The following is a 21,082-nucleotide window of genomic DNA, read 5'->3' on the forward strand; positions in this document are numbered from 1 at the left end:
AAGTCCTCAGCTGAAACACTCGTGTTTGTCCACAGACAGGAAACACAGCAGGAAACAAAGAAGCTCATGGATAACACACTTCCTGTCAGTCAGAATGAGGCTGGAGCCAAACACAGAAAGGTGTTTCTGTCCAGATGAGCCCAGAGAAGAAACACGAGTGTTCACAGACATCAGAAGCTCAGAGAGGTGAAACATGAGGTTGGAGTCCTCGTCAGCATCCAGAAGAGCTGCTGTGAAACCCTGAGTACTCATGACAGACTCTGATGGCACAAACACATCATGATTCAAACAGAAAGACAAACATGGAGCTCCTGATCCTCCTGCATGAGAACAAGCTGACATGAGCGCTGTGTCTGAGAGTGTCTCCCTGTCACAGTGACAATAACACAGCTGCTGCTCACAGTCATTAAACTGACCTGAGGTCAGCTGCTAGGACGTCTCTGTGCTCCTTACATATGAACCATGTGACCTCACATCAGTGCTGTGGATGACTGTAGTCATAGAAGAGTAGAGCTGTAGCAGGTGGTGTGAGGAGGAGGAGGAGGTGGTGTATTCTAGTTAACGCAGTACTGAAACACTCCAGCAGAGGGCGCTGTTAAGTCCTTATTGTAACACAGTTACTGTGTGCAGTTATACTTTATACATAATCTGCACTTATTTCAATCAGACATGCTGTCAGTAAATGATTGGTTTCTATTGATTCTACTTCCTGTTGACTAGTTTGATGACAGTGAAACAATCACAGCTGATTGTGTGATGATGTAAACTGTCACTGTTACATTCAGTGTGTGTGACATCATGTTAGTGCAGCTGATAACAGCCTGGTTATGATGCTGTTAGAAACACATGAACGTGTCCATAGATCAGTGTGTGTTTAACATGAGAGCTTCAGCCCTGCTGATGTGTTCAATAAAGACATGCAGGAAAACTGATGAGACTCTGAAATAACTCTTTATATTTATAATGTAACTCTGCATCAAAAGAACAACAAAGGATCCCAGACAGGTTTATGTCAACAAAGACGATTCTGATGTTTCTGTGTTTCTAACAGTTTGACATTATTAGTAAACAGACTGCAGTGAACAGGATTTATAAAGAGCTTATATATAAAGATATGACAGCTGTTTGTTGATCACTCTGTGTTTGGACCTGATCAGTCCAGCTGTTTACTTGAAATATGTTCATTTACCTGTGACGTTATATTTATGTTCTTGTCTCTGTTGAAAAACACATTTTAATGTCCCTCAGATTTTTCTCCCAGATGAATAAATATAAAATGACACAAACTGACTGCAGCTACTTTTTTGTCCTTTCTGTCAGAAACCTTCATGTGACTCATGAGAGACACGTTTCAGCTGTTTGTGACAGATCAGAGGCCAACAAGTCATTTATAACACTTTCCATCATTGTTTAGCACAAACACATGTTGACACAGCAGCGGGGCCGCAGTGAGAGTCAGAGCCAGGAGATAAAAACTCCTGTTTGACCACAGCCTCACTTTGTTCCTGCAAACACTTCCTGTTGTTGACTGGGTGGAGTCAGGAAGCCAGCGAGGCCCTGCAGGACTGAGACTGCAGACTGGGACGTGCTCTGTGATGGAGATCAACAGCATCACTGACTGTTTCTGTGAGGACACCATCATCCCAGCAGGGCTGTTTCCCAACAACAAGCCTGGACCATCAGAGACCTGAAGCTGCTGCTGAATGAAAGAAGAGGATCTTCAGGTCTGGAACAAGGACGAGCTGAGAGTGTTAATAACGTTACTAATGTTCAGCTACACTTTACTAGGTCACATCTGTGACACACGTCACTTAAATAAAGAAGGAAATATTGGCTCTGTTTTATCTGCTGGGCCCAAAAGTGACTCCCCGTATTTAAACTGCTATGAATAACTACAGACAAAGCACGTACAGACTTCAAAACACGTAAAAACTCCAAAACACGTAAGTGCTCCAGGATGCTAAGCCCAGGGTTGAGCTTTTGTTACCTAGAGGCTACACAAGCCAGCAAGTACCAACGACCGGATTTGGTGTGTGGTAGTAACAGGTACATGAACATTTTTGTTTAATTATTTTAATATATATGAGTGCTTGTGTATAAATACACAAACAATACACATATGCTTTCAATTGTGTAATTTAAGTGATCTAGGTTGCTCTGTTTTGGAAGTTCAGTTAACGCTAGAAATGTGTTTTGGAGTTTGTACGTGCTTTGTCTCTATGGGCCACTGCATATATTTATATATAAACATAAATAAAAAAAACCACTTTTTTTTACATTAGTAATTACTTTACATTAGTAATTACTTTTGTTAATATTACATTAATTAAAGCAACAAAACAACCTGAAGAGCCGGTTCGGAGCCGAAAGAGCCGGAAATCCCATTACTAATCTTTTATTTCCGTATCTGCTCCCTGTGGAAAACATATCTGGAATTTCTTATTTTCCAGATGATCAGTTATGTCTGTGCACTCAGTGTTACGTTCGTCGTCGATGTTAACCACCTCAAAGTAGCCCAGGTCATCGGTGAAGCGACCGTCTCTTTTCAGAGCCTCGGCCGCAGTTATTCCCTTCTCCCCATAAACACAAAGATACTCGAACTGTTTTAAAGCGTCATTTTTTAAAAAACTTCTCTCTTTTTTGGCATTTAGTCCTCCGTTTGTACCGATGTAAATGACAGAATAGTAATCTCTCGCCTTAACCATCTTCTTATATTTACTGAAAGGCCACCAGCACTGTGCGACGTTGCGTGTGCCGTCTGAACTGATGTCCACGTGGGTCCTGCAGAGAATCAGAGTTGGAAAAGTTGCTAATGTAGCAAAAAACAAAGTGTAATGCATTTTGTTCATAATCTCATTAAAGCCATGAATTTTTTTTTTATAACTTTCACTGGAGTGGGTAAATGAGTCTGCAAAGTCCAAAAACAAAAACAAAAAAAACTGATTTACATTCATGTTTATTACTTTTATCGGACATCATTCGATCCCATTTATACACATTTAAGAAATAAGGTGGAGAATATCCTGTTGTTTCCATATAGAGACTCGGCATTTGAACCATCCCAAATATCTGGACCAGGGAACCAACTCCTCAAACCCTTAAAAAGGTCAAGGACACAGTAACACGATCGCTAAACTAACCTGTTTTTGAATAAAAGAAAACCATATAAGCATGAGGAATATGAGCCCTGGATTCTCATTTTAAAAAAAATAAAAAGGAAAAATAAAAAAAGAAGCACTACACATTACATTTCTCATGTTTAGTATACAGGAGTTGCACTCTGAGTTGTACTAATGTGTCTGTCAGATTTCCCAAATGGAATGTCATGAACTCACACTGGACACCTCCTGACCTTATTTCCACGAGCCCTCAACTCAGCTGCAAAGTGCTTACGGGGTCAGCAACTTAAAGATGCCTTTCCTTTCCATGCTCCTTAGACTACGATGACCTGGACGACTGAGAACCTTCAGACATCATATTAATCCTGTTTATCAACCGTGGTGTGCAGTTTGGTTTTCAGTGTGAATTTATACAAACAGGAATTACTTTTATAGATGCACAATCAAATTTATTTAATTCTTTTTAGACATATTCTAATATTTTAGACATACCCCCCTCCCACTAAGGTGCCAGTAATATTCTCCTCACACATATAAAAATAACTTTATTTATAAGCACTCCTGACAGGAAAATAACACAAACAGACACACACGGAGCTGACTGTGAGTCCACAGGAGGCCTCAGCTTCCTCACTGCCTCTGCTGGAGTTTCCAGTGGTGAACATCTGGAGTCCTTGAACTGCTCGTCTCACCTAGGACGTCAGTAGCAGTAGATAATATTACATCTGTGGGATGATTATTGATAATTTTTTTCTCTAATGATTAAAATTTCATTTGTGAAGAAGTTCATGAAGTCATTACTAGTTAACGTTAAAGGGATGGTTGGCTCAATAGAGCTCTGACTGTTTGTCAGCCTGGCTACAGTGCTGAAGAGAAACCTGGGGTTGTTCTTATTTTCTTAAATCATAAATGAATGCCTAAACCTAACCATAGCCTAATTGTGACCCTGACACTAAGACCACATTTTGAGCCTCAAAAATGCCTCCAAACTCATGGGGACCGGGATTTTGTCCCCATGAGGGCTGTCTGTCCCCACAAGTATAGTAAACTACCAATTTTTGGTACCTACGAAGTTGTTAATACCCTTCCACACACACACACGCACACACACACACACACACACACACATCAGTCCTCCTATAACAAGGTCAAAGCATCAGGAAGCAGAGGTGTGATCTCCACCCATGAGCACGCTCAGAGACCTCAGAGTGTCTCCACCCATGAAGCTGATCTCTGCTCACAGAGCTGATTTTGACTCTGTGTAACGTCTTTAAGAACTTCCTCTTTCTCACCCCTGCAGTATTTTTATGCATCTGCACTCCTCTTTCTTGTTCTCCTGTGGTTTCCTGCTGATCAGAGGACAGCTCTGGGAGTTCTTCTACTTCCTGTTTCCACAGTGGGAGCAGACTGTGAGTGGGATCAAGTAGTCAACATGAAAACATCAGTGTGAGGTTATGAACTCATATCCGAGTGAATGTTTCAGCTTTAACGAGTCCTCTCAGGGTTCATGCGCTGACGGCCTCTGATTGGTCTGCTCAGTCACATTGGTCAGAACCAGGAAGCTGTGAGGTCACAGAGTAATGGGTGGTGCTGTCAGAGATCATCAGTAAGACTGTGATCCATCTGTGATCAGAGATATTGTTGAAACCAAGCACACCATGTTTTTCTTGTGACATTACCAATAAGTTTGATGTGTCACATGGCCCTCTTCCTATTGAAAAAACAAAAGTTGTATCCAAGATGGCCGACTTCTAAATGGCCACCATGGTCACCACCCATCTTGAGGAGTTTGCCCCTCACATATACTAATGTGCCACAAACAGGACTTTGATATCACCAACCATTCCCATTTTATTATGCTGTATCCATATAAATGGCCCACCCTGTAGAATGGAAACACTAAATAAAAGACATCATTTAATAAGGCTCAAATCAACATGTCAGAGGTCAAAGGTCAGTCAGAAGAGGTCTGGTTAAACACTGGCAGTGCAGCGATCTAATGTAAACACTGACAAATTCCACAGTTTTGTTACCGCCAGAAAAAGCACCGCCCCTCTGAGTGAGTGAAAAAGGAGTAACCAGCTCTGTCTTCCAGGGTCAGAGTCCTGCAGCTGAAGACCACAGAGGGATGAATCCACACGTCACTGCTTTAAAACGATTGTTAGAATATTGATTTTTGTATCTCGGCTGGAGGAAGCTGGTTTCAACATCGTCCAATCAGAAACCAGTGTCCACCCTGAGACCCGGGCTTGTGATAGAAAGTCCATAAACATGCAGACACTCAGTAGCAGGCTGACCTTTGACCTCTGAGACAGCGAGGGAGGAGTCTGTGTCAGCAGGGCGCGCTGCAGCATCGCTCTGTGATTGTGAGGTCACAAACATGTGTAATAAACATCTGTGAGACATTCAAACCTGATGATCCAGCAGTGATTACTGAGGACACACCTGAGAGCCTTAACAACAGCAATAATAACTGACACTGAGACACTGACTGTCTGTAGTTACAGTGTGAGAGGAGCAGGGACTGACATCAGTGCTGACAACAGCAACTCTGTACACAGGAAGTGTGTGAGTGTGTTATCAGCAGGCCTGAGACAATCACAGAGCAGAGTGCACAGCATGTGATTAACCGTGACTTACTCAGTGGTCGTGTCCAAATTCATGGGCTGCATCCTCCTGAGGCTTGTTACGGCTGTGGCCATAAGATCTCTGTGTGGGCTGTTTTGTTCTGTCTCTTTACTGTGCTTAAGACTCTTTGCAGGTCCCTCCCTAATGAAGAGTAGTGAGCAGCTGATTGGACCGTGGAACACGTGACCGCCGTTCTGACAGCTCCCGCCGGGAAGAGAGAGAGAGAGAGAAGCGAGCGAGCAAGCAGTTTGACAGCCGACGCGGTCCTGGCCCTGGTTTCCAGCCTATACTTTTGCTGTGTGTTTGTGTGAGTGTGTTCTGTGAGAGCCGCTCTCCGTGTGTTAACTTAGTGCTTAGGCACCCATAGACTGAAGTGGAAGGGTGAGCTGCCTTTTCTTTGGGAACCGTTTTCTCCTGTTTTCCGGGTTAGGGAGCGAGGTTAGTATTGTCTTTTGTTTGTTTTGTTTCTTTCCTAGGGTTTAGTTAGTTTTCTCTGGTGGGACTTCGTTGGTTTTGTTTATTATTTTGGCCTGGATTCACCCTGGAGCTATGCTTCATTACCTTCAATAAAATCACTTTTTTTTACTCACAACTGGTTTTGGATGTTTGGCTTGGGAATCAGGGCGGTGCGTGTCTCTCTCTCCTCCAACCTTATGTGCGTCTCTACACGCCTAGACTAGGGGCGTAACAAGGCTGCATTTGTAGACCGATTACGTCACAGCAACAACGCGCCAAAGGCTGTCCAAATTTGTAGACTCCTCCGAATGCAGCCGACAAATGCATCCTCCTTTTCCCCGAATTTGAAGGATGGGTCAGGTGTGTCCTTCGTAGCCCACCATATCCCAGAATTCATAGCGTGGGCCTGACAAACTCCAGTTTCCGGCAATGGCAGCTGCTAGTAAGTTTTTAAATTACTGCTATTAATCTTTGTGGGTCACAAAATAAACTTTTAACATATTTTCTGGGGAGAATGTAGCTGTGTAAACATCAAATATCTGCTCGGTTTATCAAGACATCGTATATTTGCAAAAGTGCTTCGACGTTTTCGGAGACGTATGTTACCCACCAGCTCGATAGCTAGCCGGGAGCTCGAGGGTCACTGAAGCCGCCGAGAACGGCACATAATTTTCAGAACACCGCGGACTTTTGCTACTCAGGTTAAACATGATATATTAGTCACTTAGACAACCTAAAAATGTTATTGTTTGGCTTTGTTTCAGTGTTTTATTTGTTCCTGAGTAAATCGGTTTGGCTGAGATTAAAGTTATTAGATTAGATAAAATAAAACTTTATTAATCCCCTGGGTGGGTTCCTCCTTGGTTTTCACACAGCTGAATAAATGTCAAACAGAAAACTGATTAAACAGAAGTGTGAGACGGTCGAGAACTTACACTAGTGTTATATTTTAGATAGCAAGGAGCAGACGGCCGAGTTTATTAAACTCCACCAACACAGCGGTGACACTAATCTGAAGGCTAGACCGTCCAAATCCACAGCCGTTTACTTCCGGCCTACCCGAGCTTCTGAGGACCCGCCCCACGTAGACCGCGAAGGCCGGGTCCTCAGGAGGATGCAGCCCATGAATTTGGAGATGACCAGTTTTTAGGCTTCTTCATTAGCTGGTAGTGCCTGGTAACAGGGGAGTTGCTATGACAACCCCACACACATTAAGTGGTAATGATTGTGGCAGAAAGGTTCAGTAACAGCCTGAGAGGTCAGAGGTCACAGGTGTGTCGCTGAGACGGAGCTCAGAGTCAGGATGATGTGTGTTCATGTCACAGCTGTGTGATCAGTGTGTCATAAACAAACCTGATCTTTGTACCGTCTCACGTTTGATCACATAGAGGAAGTAACTCTGCAGTGTCTCAGGGCTCCTGGGGGGACACTGACCTGGCTGACACACTTCTGCTACGTAGTGTGGAGGTCTGTGGTGGAGGGTGTGGTCCACTCACAGTCATGTTTCCACTGATGTTTTACTCTGTGTAACCTCTTTAAGAACTTCCTCTCTCTCACCCCTGCAGTATTGTTATGCATCTGTACTCCTCCTCCTCCTTCTTATTCTGTGGTTTGCTGCTGATCTGAGGACAGGTGGCTTTGTTTGGTTTCAGCTCTCGGGGTTCTTCTACTTCCTGTTTCAACAGTGGGAGCAGACTGTGAGTGGGATCAGGGAGCCAACATGAAAACATCAGTGTGAGGTTATGAACTAATATCTGAGTCAATGGCTCTCAATTCAGGGTCTGCAGCCTTAAAGGTCCTCGAAAACCGAGAAGGCCGGAAGAGGCTTGTGAAATTGAACAGTCCAGCTTGCGTCGCGCAGCTCATGTTGCCTAGCAACCATGATACTAACTGCTGGAAAAGTTTCATCCAGCATTGTTTGACAGAAATGAAGGAGAACATATTTTGTTCATTTGTTCCTACAAGAGCTTTGTGTGATTTCATAAGTATCTGAGGCTGAGACCACAGGACTGTGAAACATGATAGTTGGGCTGCATTTCTGTACTGAACAGTCATTTTAAGATTAGCTAGTAAAGAACAATTAGCTAATTTTGGTTATGAGACTAAAGTCATCTCACTTTGGTAATGTAAATATAATATGGACAATATTATAGTTATTACATTAATTATTATTAGTTATTTCAGCAGTGAACATGAACTCTGTGTCAAATACTGAGCGTCAGTACAGATTCAAGTTGCAGTTATTTATATTTCCTACCACCTTAAATCTTCACTCAAAGACAAGTATCTCTGACAGTGTATATACAGATGTATTATATATAAGAGACAAACATTGTTCGTTTAATATGTTGGCATTACTAAATTTGGCTCAGTGCTTACATATATGTGTAAAAAGCAAATGTATGAGCTGTGATAACTGTTTCTGATAGAATGAAGATCGGACTGATATATTAAATATTCCTTTATTGGGTGAGAAAATCAGACCATGTCATAACTGCTTTAAGTCACACAGAATAGATATCAGAGCCTTAAACAGGCGGACTTCTGCTAAATGGGTCAAACTGGGCAGAAAGTATACAAACACATAACATCCTTACAGAATATGATGTAACACTATAGATCAACTTACCTCAGAATATATAAAGCATATAAACAATTACAGCAATATGATGCAACAAACACAGCAGTGCTACTAATCCAAAATACTCAAAGCTTCATAGAACTGAAACAAACATTTATTTTAGCTCCATTCTGCTGCTGATACATACTTTAGGTTTCTGAATATTAAACTTGTTGCTGCCTTTCATAGTGTGTAACTTGAAGGCCCTGAGTACTTTCTCCCACACTGAAAACACTGGGATGATAACATTATTTGAACATTACCTAATAAGACTGATTCAGGACAGACAATTAGTTATGTTAAACTTTCCTAGCAGTCCTTCACAAACAGGGAACAGTCTGTCTATTCTCTCCATCTGTCAGCTGCTGCTGGCTCTTCCTCCTCCTCTTCCTCACACACTGCTGAGTTTGTCCTGGTGGATCATCAGGGGTGCAAAGCCTCACAGATGATGTGCAGCAGTGGGTCCCTCAGTCTGTCCTCACTCTGGACACTTGCAGTCGTCACACATGGAAATCAAATGTGTGATAAGCTGCAGGATTCAAACACAAGTGTAACTTATAAATACATGTTCATACTTTTATTCCACAATCAGAGAGAAAGAAACAGAGAGAGAGTGCAGGACAGACAGACAGGTGACAGTCTCAGGTGTACACACTGCTACAAAACAGCACAAGAGAAGGAGGATTTAGTGTTTGTGTTATTACCAGTGCTAAACAAGAAGAGTTCCAGATGGTCCAGTGGACACATGTGTGACTCCTGTGATTAAAGCATCTTTCTTTCAGCTTAACGAGTGAACCGTCAGCTCGTTCAAACACACGTTAAAGTCCGTTTGGCTCGACACCACCGAACAGAGGGACGCATTTGTCGGGCGCATTTGAAGGAGACGACAATTGGGACAGCCTTAAATCGCCTGGCTGTGGCGTAATCGGCCTTCAAATGCGGCCTCCGGAGGGTGCAGCCGACGTTTTGGGACACAGCTATTAACTGTATCCCAATTCAGGGTCTGCAGCCTTGAAGGCCGCATTTTAAGGCCAATTACGTCACAGCCACGCGACGACGCTGTCCCAATTCCAAGGCTGCCAAATGCAGCCTCAAATTCATTCTTTATTTCTCGAATTTGAAGGATGGGTCGGTGTATCCTCCGTGGCCCAACATATCCCAGAATTCATAGCACAGCGGTGGATGTGGATAATTTTGCCGAAACAAACGGCAGACGGCTGAGGCGGGCGGCGAAGAGAAAACTGTTAAAAGTAAGTACTGAATATTATGTCACTTATTTATGTGCAAATGTTTAATAACAAAAAACATTAAAACATGTTGGCCAAATGTACGTGTTTTTTCCCCTTTTAGGGGTCAGGATTAGCAGAATTTCTTTTTCCTCCTCGACTGTCCTTCTGTGTTATACATTTCATTGTTTTCTTTATGCTGCCTGTTCTGACCTATTTCCCCACTGTGATGTTTGTGTATTGTATGTACGGTCTGAAGAGGTCCAATTGAGCTACAGGCAACTGCAAGTGACAATTAAAGGCTTCAATCAATCAATCAATTGGCAGTGTGAGAAAGTGGTAGTGGTTTAAAAAATAATTTAAAATCAAGCAGTGATTACAGATCTCCTTGTTGACTTACACATATGCTTCATCACAGAAGTAAAGGATCTGAGGCCCAGGGAGGCAGAAGCAAGAAGCAGCTATGGTCTGATATTTCTGTAGGGCCCGGGCTAAAAATAAAAATCTAACTATAAAGTGAGGACTCATCCAAGAGCAAGTCCCTCTGACACCAAACTGTGACATGATGTGGATCTGTGAGTCTGAAAATATTCACAGTATCAATGTAAATTCATGCATTGCTTCATTAAACATACGAAACTTACACTGGTAAAAGCATCAGCTGATGATTGTGAGTGGGACAGCAAAGTACCAACCAGCAGCTCGATTATCAAATCACCCAGACCTACAGGACTCAGCTTGTCTCAGACAGTGTCAGGAGTTTTCCTGTATTGCAACCCGGGTCGGAATAAAACGCTCAGACAGGTTTAACGTGTACACGGGGAGACTCAGAGAGACTCTCACTGTGCAATAAAAAGAAAGAGTCTTTATTCAGAGTGCACATACAGGAAGAGAGAAAATAGAACTGCAGGCTTCCTGTGTAACTTCCCCATTTAGGAGTCTGCACAGAGTTGCAGAGTTTAAGCTGAATACTGAAAAGAGCAAACACATTTAGATAATGAAACGTACTTTTAAGCATAACATAATAAAAATCCTAAAATCCTAAAAAGTCCCTTAACATTCCCTCCTGTTGTTTGATCTTTCCTTCTATATATGTACATAGCAGCTCAGTCTATGGCCACTTGTAAAAATTGTTAGCCAAGACATCATAAAATAGTGGGTTTTGTGAGTATGTTATATCCAAGTGTCTATCTCGTCTTCTTCATTCTGTGATAGGGTGATGTAAGCATGAATTGAAGCAGTTACCATTTTTGATACCATGTTCTTCAAACAAGGTATGACACACCTGAAGTGAAAAGACATAATAACAGTATTATAACACCAACAAAAACAAGTCCTTTAATCAGCAGGGACTTCCAAGAGCCGCTTAAAAGCCACGTAAGCCAGTCTTCTGTGTTTGCGGCATAGTCTCGTTGTTGTGCATCCCGAAGTTGTCTGAGTGTTTTCAGAGCATCAGTCATGTTCGGTGAGTGCACATTATCTGGAATGCATGTGCAACATGTGTTGCTAAAGAGAATTCTCCTTTCTCGGCGAGAATTATGTCCAATGCTACCCTGTGTTGCATTACTGCAATGCACAGGCGTCAATTTCCTGATCCTGTTCGTCGTTGAATTTACATGAAGCATTCAGAACCTTCTGTCTTTCAGTCCAAAGTTTAAATTCCTCTGGGACATCGGAACCCCATATGGAATCATGCTGCTTGAGGTCTGGGGTGCTTCGTCTTTTCCTTGTTGTCGACGTTGATGTTGACGTGGCGTCCATGGTTATCTTGAAAGTGTGGTCAGATATGAAAATGGGAGCGCACTGACCTGTCCAGTTCCCAGGAAGGATATCCCAGGCAATCCCTTACACCCAGAAGGTGCCATTTGAGATGTTGCTGCTCTTCACGGGCCCTCCAGGAGCGTGTGTCTGTACTACTTTGCAGTTGGTGGTGGTGTTTCCCATTGGCGTGGATCCGTTCTCTTGGCGGTAGCATAGGCTGTGGCTCAAATTCCCATTGTTTCCAAGAAAGACTGGGAATGATTTAGCCTTACTTCTGTGCTTCACTTTCAGGTCAACCCAGAACCATTCGTCACATGTGCCATTTCGCAGTCCTATCTGGAGAGGTTCCTCATGGTTGACCACGATTCCTTGGAATTGATGCCCACGGCTGGCGTAGCTTGCGGCACACTTTGGTTGAATTATGTCCATTCCCTTCGCATACAAGGTGGCGTACTGTGTCGTTGGGGGCATATAGGAGCAAACATAGCAGTCTTTTCTGGGTGTGCTATCATGTATATATCGATACCATGCGTTGTTCATCTTCTTTCTTTCGGGTGAGTGTTAAGAAACTCACCAGGAGTGCAACATTAGCCACTAGGAGGACGAGTGTCTTCATGATGACCAGACACACCTGTGACCTCTGATGAGTAGACTACTGGCAAGAAGAAGAAGGCGGGGTATACCCGATCAGCCCTCCCTCCACCAATAGATCACCATACAGGAGTTAGGGGTGTCGGCGTCTAAACATTTAGGTTGTCACTCACTTTTTTGCAGTGGCTTTGATGGATCCAAGACAGTCTTTCTGCTATTTTGCAGGCAGTAGGTGTGGTGAGTAGCACTTGATAAGGACCTTCCCACCTTGGTGAACTCCAATTTTTCCTTTGGAGTACTTTGATCAGGATCCAATCACCTGGTTTCAACCTGCAAGATACTGGAGAGTTGTTTAGAACAATCTCTTTATTTTCAAGTAATGTCAAGTTGTGAGTTTCTGAGAACTTTGTGTCAGTCCCATCCACGTTTTTACCAGGCCTATACACTCAGGCCATGGTCTCCCTGTTTCTTCCATGCATTTTCTCAGTCTCTGTTTTATTTCCTAGTGCTTCAGAGACCTTACTGATTACTTCATTAACAAAATGTGTCCCATTGTCTGATCTTATCAGAGTGGGGATGCCATATATTGAAATAAAATGGTTGCACAAACATTTTGCTACTGAGATGGCGTCTGCTTTTTTACTGGATAGATTTCTGGCCATTTTGAGATCACGTCTATGATCACTAGAGCGTATTCTGAGCCTTGGCTTTCATTTAGCTCAATAAATCCCATGTGGATTGTATGAAAAGGATGAGGTGGTGTGCATTATGTGCATTATGTTTTTGGCAAATCATGCATGTTCCGACATATTTCCGAAATTTTATCTACCACTCCTACCCCCCCCTCCTGTTGACAATAATGCTGCTGGTATGTGTAGGGACTTTGGTAGTATTGGTTTGCTATTACAGGTCATCAAATCATTTTCTGGCTGTGCTCCACCTTCTAACCACCTCTTTTGTTCTGTAGTTGGTGCAGCTTTCTGTTCGTTTATAAGCACATCAAGTGGTATTTGCATTGAGGAGTCAGACATTAATGTGTCTATAGTTTGTTGTGCTGCTGCTTTTGCGGCTTTGGTCTGCCAAGTTATTGCCTTCAGTGACCTCTGAACTGTTTTGGCAATATAAACACTTCCAACACTGTCTTTAGAAGATCTCAAAGTGTTGAAAAAACATACTGTCTGTCAGTGTATATATTTATATCTTGGCCTGCGTGTGTGAGGATGTCAGCGGTTTCGCTTCTACAACTCTATCTGCTGTGGTTACTGCATAGCCTACACAGTTTCGTCCTAGGCTATTCTTAGACGCTGAACCGTCTACAAAAACATCACTGAAACCAGCTTCAAGTTACTGAATGCTTCTTCCGCTTTCTTCTTTGTAGATGCAACACTACATTTTGACTTAAGGCATTTTAGGCAATTCCTATTTCTCAAAGAATTCATACATCTTACATATTTCAAACTTTTAAGTTAGGACAAACTTTGCATTGCTTAAAGCTCACAGCTCTAAAACTCGTCATTGTTAAATCATGTGCCTAATCATTATATGTCACTGTGATCCACAAGTATGATCACAAATTTGTTTTCCAAACTTACAAAACAAACAAACAAAAACAAAAACAAATTGCCTATGGCATCAAGGCTTTGCGTTCATGTTAATTGAGTGTAAGCTGCTTTCTTCATTGCAAGTGTTTATTGCCATAAGGTTTAATTCATGCATCATATCACATATAACAATTTGAGTATGTGTTGTCTATTCATTCTATTCATAGAGTCTATTCATAGAGTTCTGTTTCTCTTTGTGGGCTGTCTTGACACTCCACAGGCACACATATTTCCTGTTTCTGCAGACTAATCGAACTCTTTTGTTTCTCTTTGTATTCATAGTCTATAAAACCTCTTTAATTCTACTAAATCTTGATCTAAAAACGATACACCTTTATTTCACACACACTTTTAAATTGAGCTCTTTCAGACATCAGGCATCATCACACACATCGCCTTTTCTCTCGAACTGCCACTTGTTCGCTCACTCTACTATGAACCTTTGTAGTGTTATTATTACTTATGTTTTATTATTTTTGTACAAATCACACCCAATCACTCAAAACCTACTACTCACAGCATTTACACAGTTAGAATCACTCAAAATATGCTTTCATACGAGTATTTGAGACATGCTTTTCTAGATATATAGAGGTCACTCACTGTACATCCACAGTAATGAATTCAAACTCTATTTATACAATTGTAGTGAGCAAAACCAGCATCTCCATGCGCGTCACTGCTCCTCATTAGCTTGGTAGTGTCCACATATTTAATTCAGCTTCTCATTAGTTGTTAGTATAGGTCTTCATCTTAACAAAGTCTCATCTAAGATGACAGGTTTACAAGCAGGTCAAGTGTCTCTATGCACCTGATTAGTGTAGTTAATTCCTTATTTTCTTCATCTCATATATCATTGTACTGAGTTTGAGCAAACCTTAAGCTTGACTCAGACTACTTTTAACAATCTTCCACCTCACATCATAACTGACTGAGGTGCCTCTTCCTATTAATAGTATGTCATTATTAATGTTATCATTGTATTGTTTTTCCTTTTTTATAACAGCAACAGTATATTACAATACACTACTTCACTACTAATATACAATAGTATATTAGCTTATATTTTATTATGTATCCATCACGGGTCTGTGTGAATCTGCAGCTTCACACCTTCCCAAGCTGGAGACATTTTCCTTGGCTGAACAATGACGCAGCCGTAATATGCCTTATGCATCTCTCTTTCTTATTTGATATATTTTGTGTGAATTCTCTGGTTTCACGCATTCTATTCATTCAGCTTGGTTGTCTTCCCAATTTTGTTTCATTGTTAATACCAGTTTACAGGTTGTTAACCTTCCTATTATCTCCTATTATCATGCTTATCACTAGATAAGCTTTGCTTAATTTAAGTTAACCTTAATTTAACCTTTTGTTTATTCCACTTCATTCCTCTTTCCATGCTTTAAAATAACTCTTGTGTACTCTTTGTTTTCTTTTTAGCTTCCTTTTCAGTATTTATTTCTGCTTGGAGGGTTTCTTATAATTTAGTCAATGCATTTTCCCTCCCACGTGGGACATTTAGGTTTTCTTTGGATTTCTCCATCTATATGCACTAATTTGTCCGGCGCCTGGACATTTTGTCTCTAACCACTGCTCGTCAGCAGTGAGTTTTGAAGCTTCATTACCCATTTTAATCCTTTTAATTTTAATACTTTACAACTACACAACTGCGGCACCTTCTCTGGCACGAGAATCGAGAGAGGTAGTTGACACGGCCTTCTACTTTCAAGCTATTCTTGAAAGCGGTGTCAGCTTTACGTGATGAAACACGACCTGTTTCTCTCTTTTCACCAGTACTTGGGTGGCCAACAGCAAACAAAACAGTGGAATAGTTCAGCCTCCTTATTGTGCTGTAAAATCAACTTATTCCACCAACAAAAATAAAACAATACAAAACAAAACAGTACTTTTATACGCGCGCTACCTTTACCCACTACGGGGGAGCTGCCAGTCCCAGAGGAGCTCTATTTTATTTTAAAATGCTACCAGCCCCTCTGGGCGAGCCTAAACATTTTACGCGAGGTGTCTGAGTGTTAATATTCACCTGGTTGCTGCCGGTCTCTCAGGTCTGCCTCATCGACCCCCACCGCCGTGGACCACTTATAAGAACGCTGGCCAGAACCCGAATTCACGCTTCTGGTCTTTATCCTGTACCTGGACAGGAGCTGTCGACAGACTTCAGCGCGGGCTTCTCACGATGGCAGGACTCGATGAGGCTTTCCTGTGGGGTCACACAAAAGTGCTGTGTCCCATCCGGCTCGAAGGACCAAGAAATGTCAGGAGTTTTCCTGTATTGCAACCCAGGTCGGAATAAAACGCTCAGACAGGTTTAACGTGTACACGGGTGAGACTCAGAGAGACTCTCACTGTGCAATAAAAAGAAAGAGTCTTTATTCAGAGAGCACATACAGGAAGAGAGAAAATAGAACTGCAGGCTTCCTGTGTAACTTCCCCATTTAGGAGTCTGCACAGAGTTGCAGAGTTTAAGCTGAATACTGAAAAGAGCAAACACATTTAGATAATGAAACGTACTTTTAAGCATAACATAATAAAAATCCTAAAATCCTCAAAAATCCCTTAACAGACAGATATCAGGACCTCACAGGGACTGACTGATACAGGCTGATAGATTTAACAAACACAGACACATCTGGGATTCTTTTAAACAAACTTTTATTAAACACAGGTCCTTTCTTTATTACATGTATGTGGAGCCTTTAAAGTCGTTCACATGTTTGCAGAAGAATGAAAACGGCAAAACTAATTTTAAAAATACAACTCTTCCCCTCTATGATCAACACTGACTAATGAAGTTTCAGGAATAACTGATGATGCCTCAGCAGGCACTGAAAGAGGAGCAGAGTGGAGGATCAAGGTGGTCCATCAGACCGAGTGTGTCCTCAGCTTCCTGTTCAGAGACAAACATCACTGATGTCAGCTGTTCACCTCTGGCTTTTATTTAAATACACCTGTGTGTAAATGTTACCTGCTCTCTCTGATGAGTACACAGGACATGGATCAGGTGACTGCTCTGTAACACACACACACACACACACACACAGAGTAAATGTATTTAGGGTTAGAGTATCACACACTTGTATGTGTGTTTAACATGTTTATATCTTCCAGGTAGCTTCCCTACCACACACACACACATACACACACACACACACACAGGCACAAACACAAACTTTCCTTTTTTATTCCTAATATTCCTTAAAACCTTCTGCAGGTTGTTCAAAACGCTGCAGCAGGCCTGACCAAATCTTCGAAGTACTCACATGTCATGTGACACTGTTGCTAACACAGCTGCACTGGCACCCCATTGAATTCAGAGTCCATTTTAAGATTCTGGTTCTGACTTTTAGAGCTCTTCATGAAACCTGCCTGCCTACATCATTGAACTTCTACAGCCCTATGTCCATAGCAGGTCCCTGAGGTCATGTGATTTGGGCCCACTTATTTTACAGTATTTAAGGCTGAGAATGAAGGGAGACAGAGCTTTTGCCACTGTGGCTTCCAGAGTGTGGAACCATCTCCCACTGAGCTTAAGACCTTTGGACTCAGTAGTGTCTTTAAAAAAAACAACTAAAACATATTTTTAGAATTGGATTTGGTTAACTTTTGTCTGTTTATGTTTTATGCCTTTGGATTTTTGTGTGAAGCACTTTGTGATCTTTTTCTTGAAGGTGATATGTAAATAAAATTGTACATTTAGACCTGGGAGCAGAATTTCTGATGAGCTGGTTTTTATATAGGAGCAGGCAGAGGTCCTCTCTTCAAGGCTCCATGTGTCTGATCATGTAAGACACTTGGTCACCATCTCTCACACAAAATCACCTAAACACAGCACAAATCCTTAGAATGATTAATTCCCTTATAAACCGCTGAATCAGGTATGTCTGCGAAGGTTCTCACTCATCCAAGTGATTGCAGTCTTGGCTGGTATGATTAGGTAGAGGGTCAATAGGGGTCCAAGACCCTCTTAGGAACACTCCTATGGGAGTTAAATCTGGGACTCTCTACCAATTACTCTCAGAACGGATGAAGCTTCTTGGATGAAACACCTTCAAGAAACTTAAATTTCAGAAGCTTTTCTTTCCAAGCTCCTTGGACTTAATCAGGCACTGAAGCAGTGACGTGCTGACTGAAGATTTGGACATCACTGGTCACATGACTCTGTTCAGATGAATGAAACCTTGGCACAGTGTTTCTGAAGCAGTGTGTGGATTTTTTTTTTTACATGCGCTTCAGAGAGGGAGAGACAGGGACAGATTTTGTGTTATGAGCTTCATGTTATGGACGCTGGCGTGAGCACTCAGGTAGCATCAGAGCATCGGGCCCTGCATCGTGACCTAAAACTTCTAACCCCTGCGATTCAATTGTACAGTTTGAGCAGGAGCTGAATAACGTGACTGAAAAAAAATCACAGTGTTTGTTCAGCTTAAGTTGGTGGTCTCCTCTTCTCTCTGCGTCTCATCTCATGTGTCGGCCTGTGTGTCATGTTTTCAGGTTTTGTCCTTATTTTTCCCAGTATAGGTTTTGGTAGCTTTTCGCTCCTCATTTTCTGTTTATGCCACTCTGTAAATACACGATAGCTCGCTTCACAGCCTTAGCCTGCATTTTGGGTCCTTTACTCCACAAGCACACCACGGCTTGCCTCAGCAGCCGTGACAAGCTCAGTGTTTAAAACCTTACGCTGTAACTACAGCTCAGCCCATGCAGCAGTATATTAATGACCACGTATTGTGGATGGATTATCTCAGTTGTTCTCCTGACTGAAGTTTGGTCCGTTTACAGCATCCTGTCATGCGATTGCATTTGTCCCTAACCATCAGAAACCCTCACGTTAACTTTTATCGAGTGGAAAACAGTTAGCGTTCATCCTCCAGCTTCACTGTGTTTATGTTAGGCTAACATAGCTGTGTCGCTGGCAATCACGTAGTCTTCATCTATGTTGGAAGTGAAAGCAGAGCTGTATGTTTTAATGTTTTCAGAAATCTCTCAGTCAGAACATGGTGTGTCATGTTTCAGTGGAAACTAGCAAGCTAACTTCCCGCTAACCTCTAAATCCATTAAATGTAATAAATTCTGTTTTCATGGATGCGTGGATGTTAAACTTAATTGTTACACCTGTTAAAGCAGCAACGCTGATCATTTTATTACAAATGAAAGAATTTAGACAGTTTTTAACTCTCAGTGATGCCGCAGTGTTCATGTGACTTAGGGACCTGAAGTGGAGTTTGGATCCAGGCACGACTAATGACGTCAGACTTAAAGACTGGATAGTCTGCATGTTCCTGTGTTTTTCCAACTGTATGTACATGTCCCTTATGAACATACTGATGTCATAAGGCAAAAGTTGTGAAAACAAATGTAGACTTGACAGGTGGGCAGGACTTAACATTAGGCACACCTTTAGCTGAAAATACAACATCGAGTAAATAGGAAATCAGAATACAACATATAGGAAGCACACATGGGAAAACAGCACTATAAGTTTACACAACACTAACTGTGGAAATAGACACAGCTACGGGGAAACTAAGATTCACAATAACAGAATAGTATAATCGTAAAGATGATAATAATACTCATAATAGAACAAACATGTAAGAGAAAATAATCATCATCACCACCTGTTTTCTGTTCATTTGTACCTGAAGTTTGAGTCCTAACATCAGAGTAGAGCGGCTCGTGTATCAGCAGGCTGTTTGTCTGGAGAACACACAGATTCACAGACATTCATAGAGGTAGTAGTTTTCAGCCTTCAGCAGTACAAGCACTCCTTTTAACATAGATTTAGAGATTACAGCAAGTATGTAGCTGGAAAAGACAGCCTACCACTCCTATTGGCTCTCTGATTGATCGTGACATCAGCATAGGTCACATCCACAGGAAGAGGAGATGGGTTTTACTTCCTGAAAAGAAGAAGGAAACACATGAACATCAATACGGTGACCCTCAGTATATGTGAAATCTGTGTTTAGGGCTAGTCTTTGGGATCCTTGTTGTGTTAGCCAATGTTGGGAGACATTAGGTTCAAAAGTAACTTGTTACATTACAGCATTATTAAGCATTTATGTTTCTTACTGAGAAGATTAGCTTCATAGAGTATTTTGCTTTTCCAAGACAGTCATATAGCTTGTTGACACTAACATGTTATTACAGACTACAGTACTCTGTGCTGGATATGATAGATTCTGTGAAGAAACATTTTTTTATATAATATACTTATTCTTGGATCAGCAAGAGAACGACTGCCTTGCTCTATGATAAATCCTAAAGAACTGAAAGCTGATGAAATGTAATGTCACTAATTTATTCTTTTTATACTACATTGTGACATCTTCCACACTAAAAGAACAAACTGTGGCATAATATAGCTTTATGTGTCAGAGGTGACCCAAATACACATTTTATTTTGAAAGGTCACAGAGGAAATTGAAGAATCACTGAGCAGCATCACTCAGTTATACATTCAAACCCACCATGACTGCATGTTTGGACGAGTAAGACTTACTGATCTGGACGGAGGTGACCCAGCCATTTAATTTATGTAGGGTCAGAAGGTCAGCACAGTAATCAGATTACATCTGTTCATATCGGGTGAGTGAGAACTTTCATACCTTTAAGTTTCCAGCAGAGGAATAAAACCAAACCCAGAACCAGGAGAACCCCAGAAACCAGAACTGCTACAAAAGGGACCAGGAGAGAGGGAGGACAAGTATAAGGAGGTTTTACAGGAGGAGGAAAGTTTGTGGAGGTGCTTGGAGGAGGAGGAGAGTGAGGAGGAGGATGAGTAACTGTGGGAGGATCTGCAGGAGAGATGATGAAGAAGGTTCAGTCAGTCTATTATCAGGCCAAAATGTTACGTCACTTTTTTAAAACAGGAAGTGATGTCAGCGTTCTGACCTCTGACCCTCAGAAAGCTCTCAGGAGACTTTGCACCCTGATCAGTAGAACACGAGTAGAGACCTTCATCAGACTGCTGGACCTTAGTGATGATGTGCTCTGGTTTAGTTTCTTTAGGTCGAGGCCCTTTAATGAAGAAATAAGCTGTGACTGTGGCACCAT

The 21,082-nt window shown here is 41.8% G+C and overlaps 1 protein-coding gene across 1 annotated transcript in view; it reads right to left on the reverse strand.

The window, feature by feature from the left end:
- Positions 1-21,082, reverse strand: part of LOC120435347 — a 63,688-nt gene that overhangs the window by 18,905 nt on the left and 23,701 nt on the right. The gene's annotated exons all lie outside the window — the stretch shown is intronic.

This window comes from Oreochromis aureus, linkage group 3 (assembly GCF_013358895.1).
Source record: "Oreochromis aureus strain Israel breed Guangdong linkage group 3, ZZ_aureus, whole genome shotgun sequence".
Classification (NCBI taxonomy): Eukaryota; Metazoa; Chordata; class Actinopteri; order Cichliformes; family Cichlidae; genus Oreochromis; species Oreochromis aureus.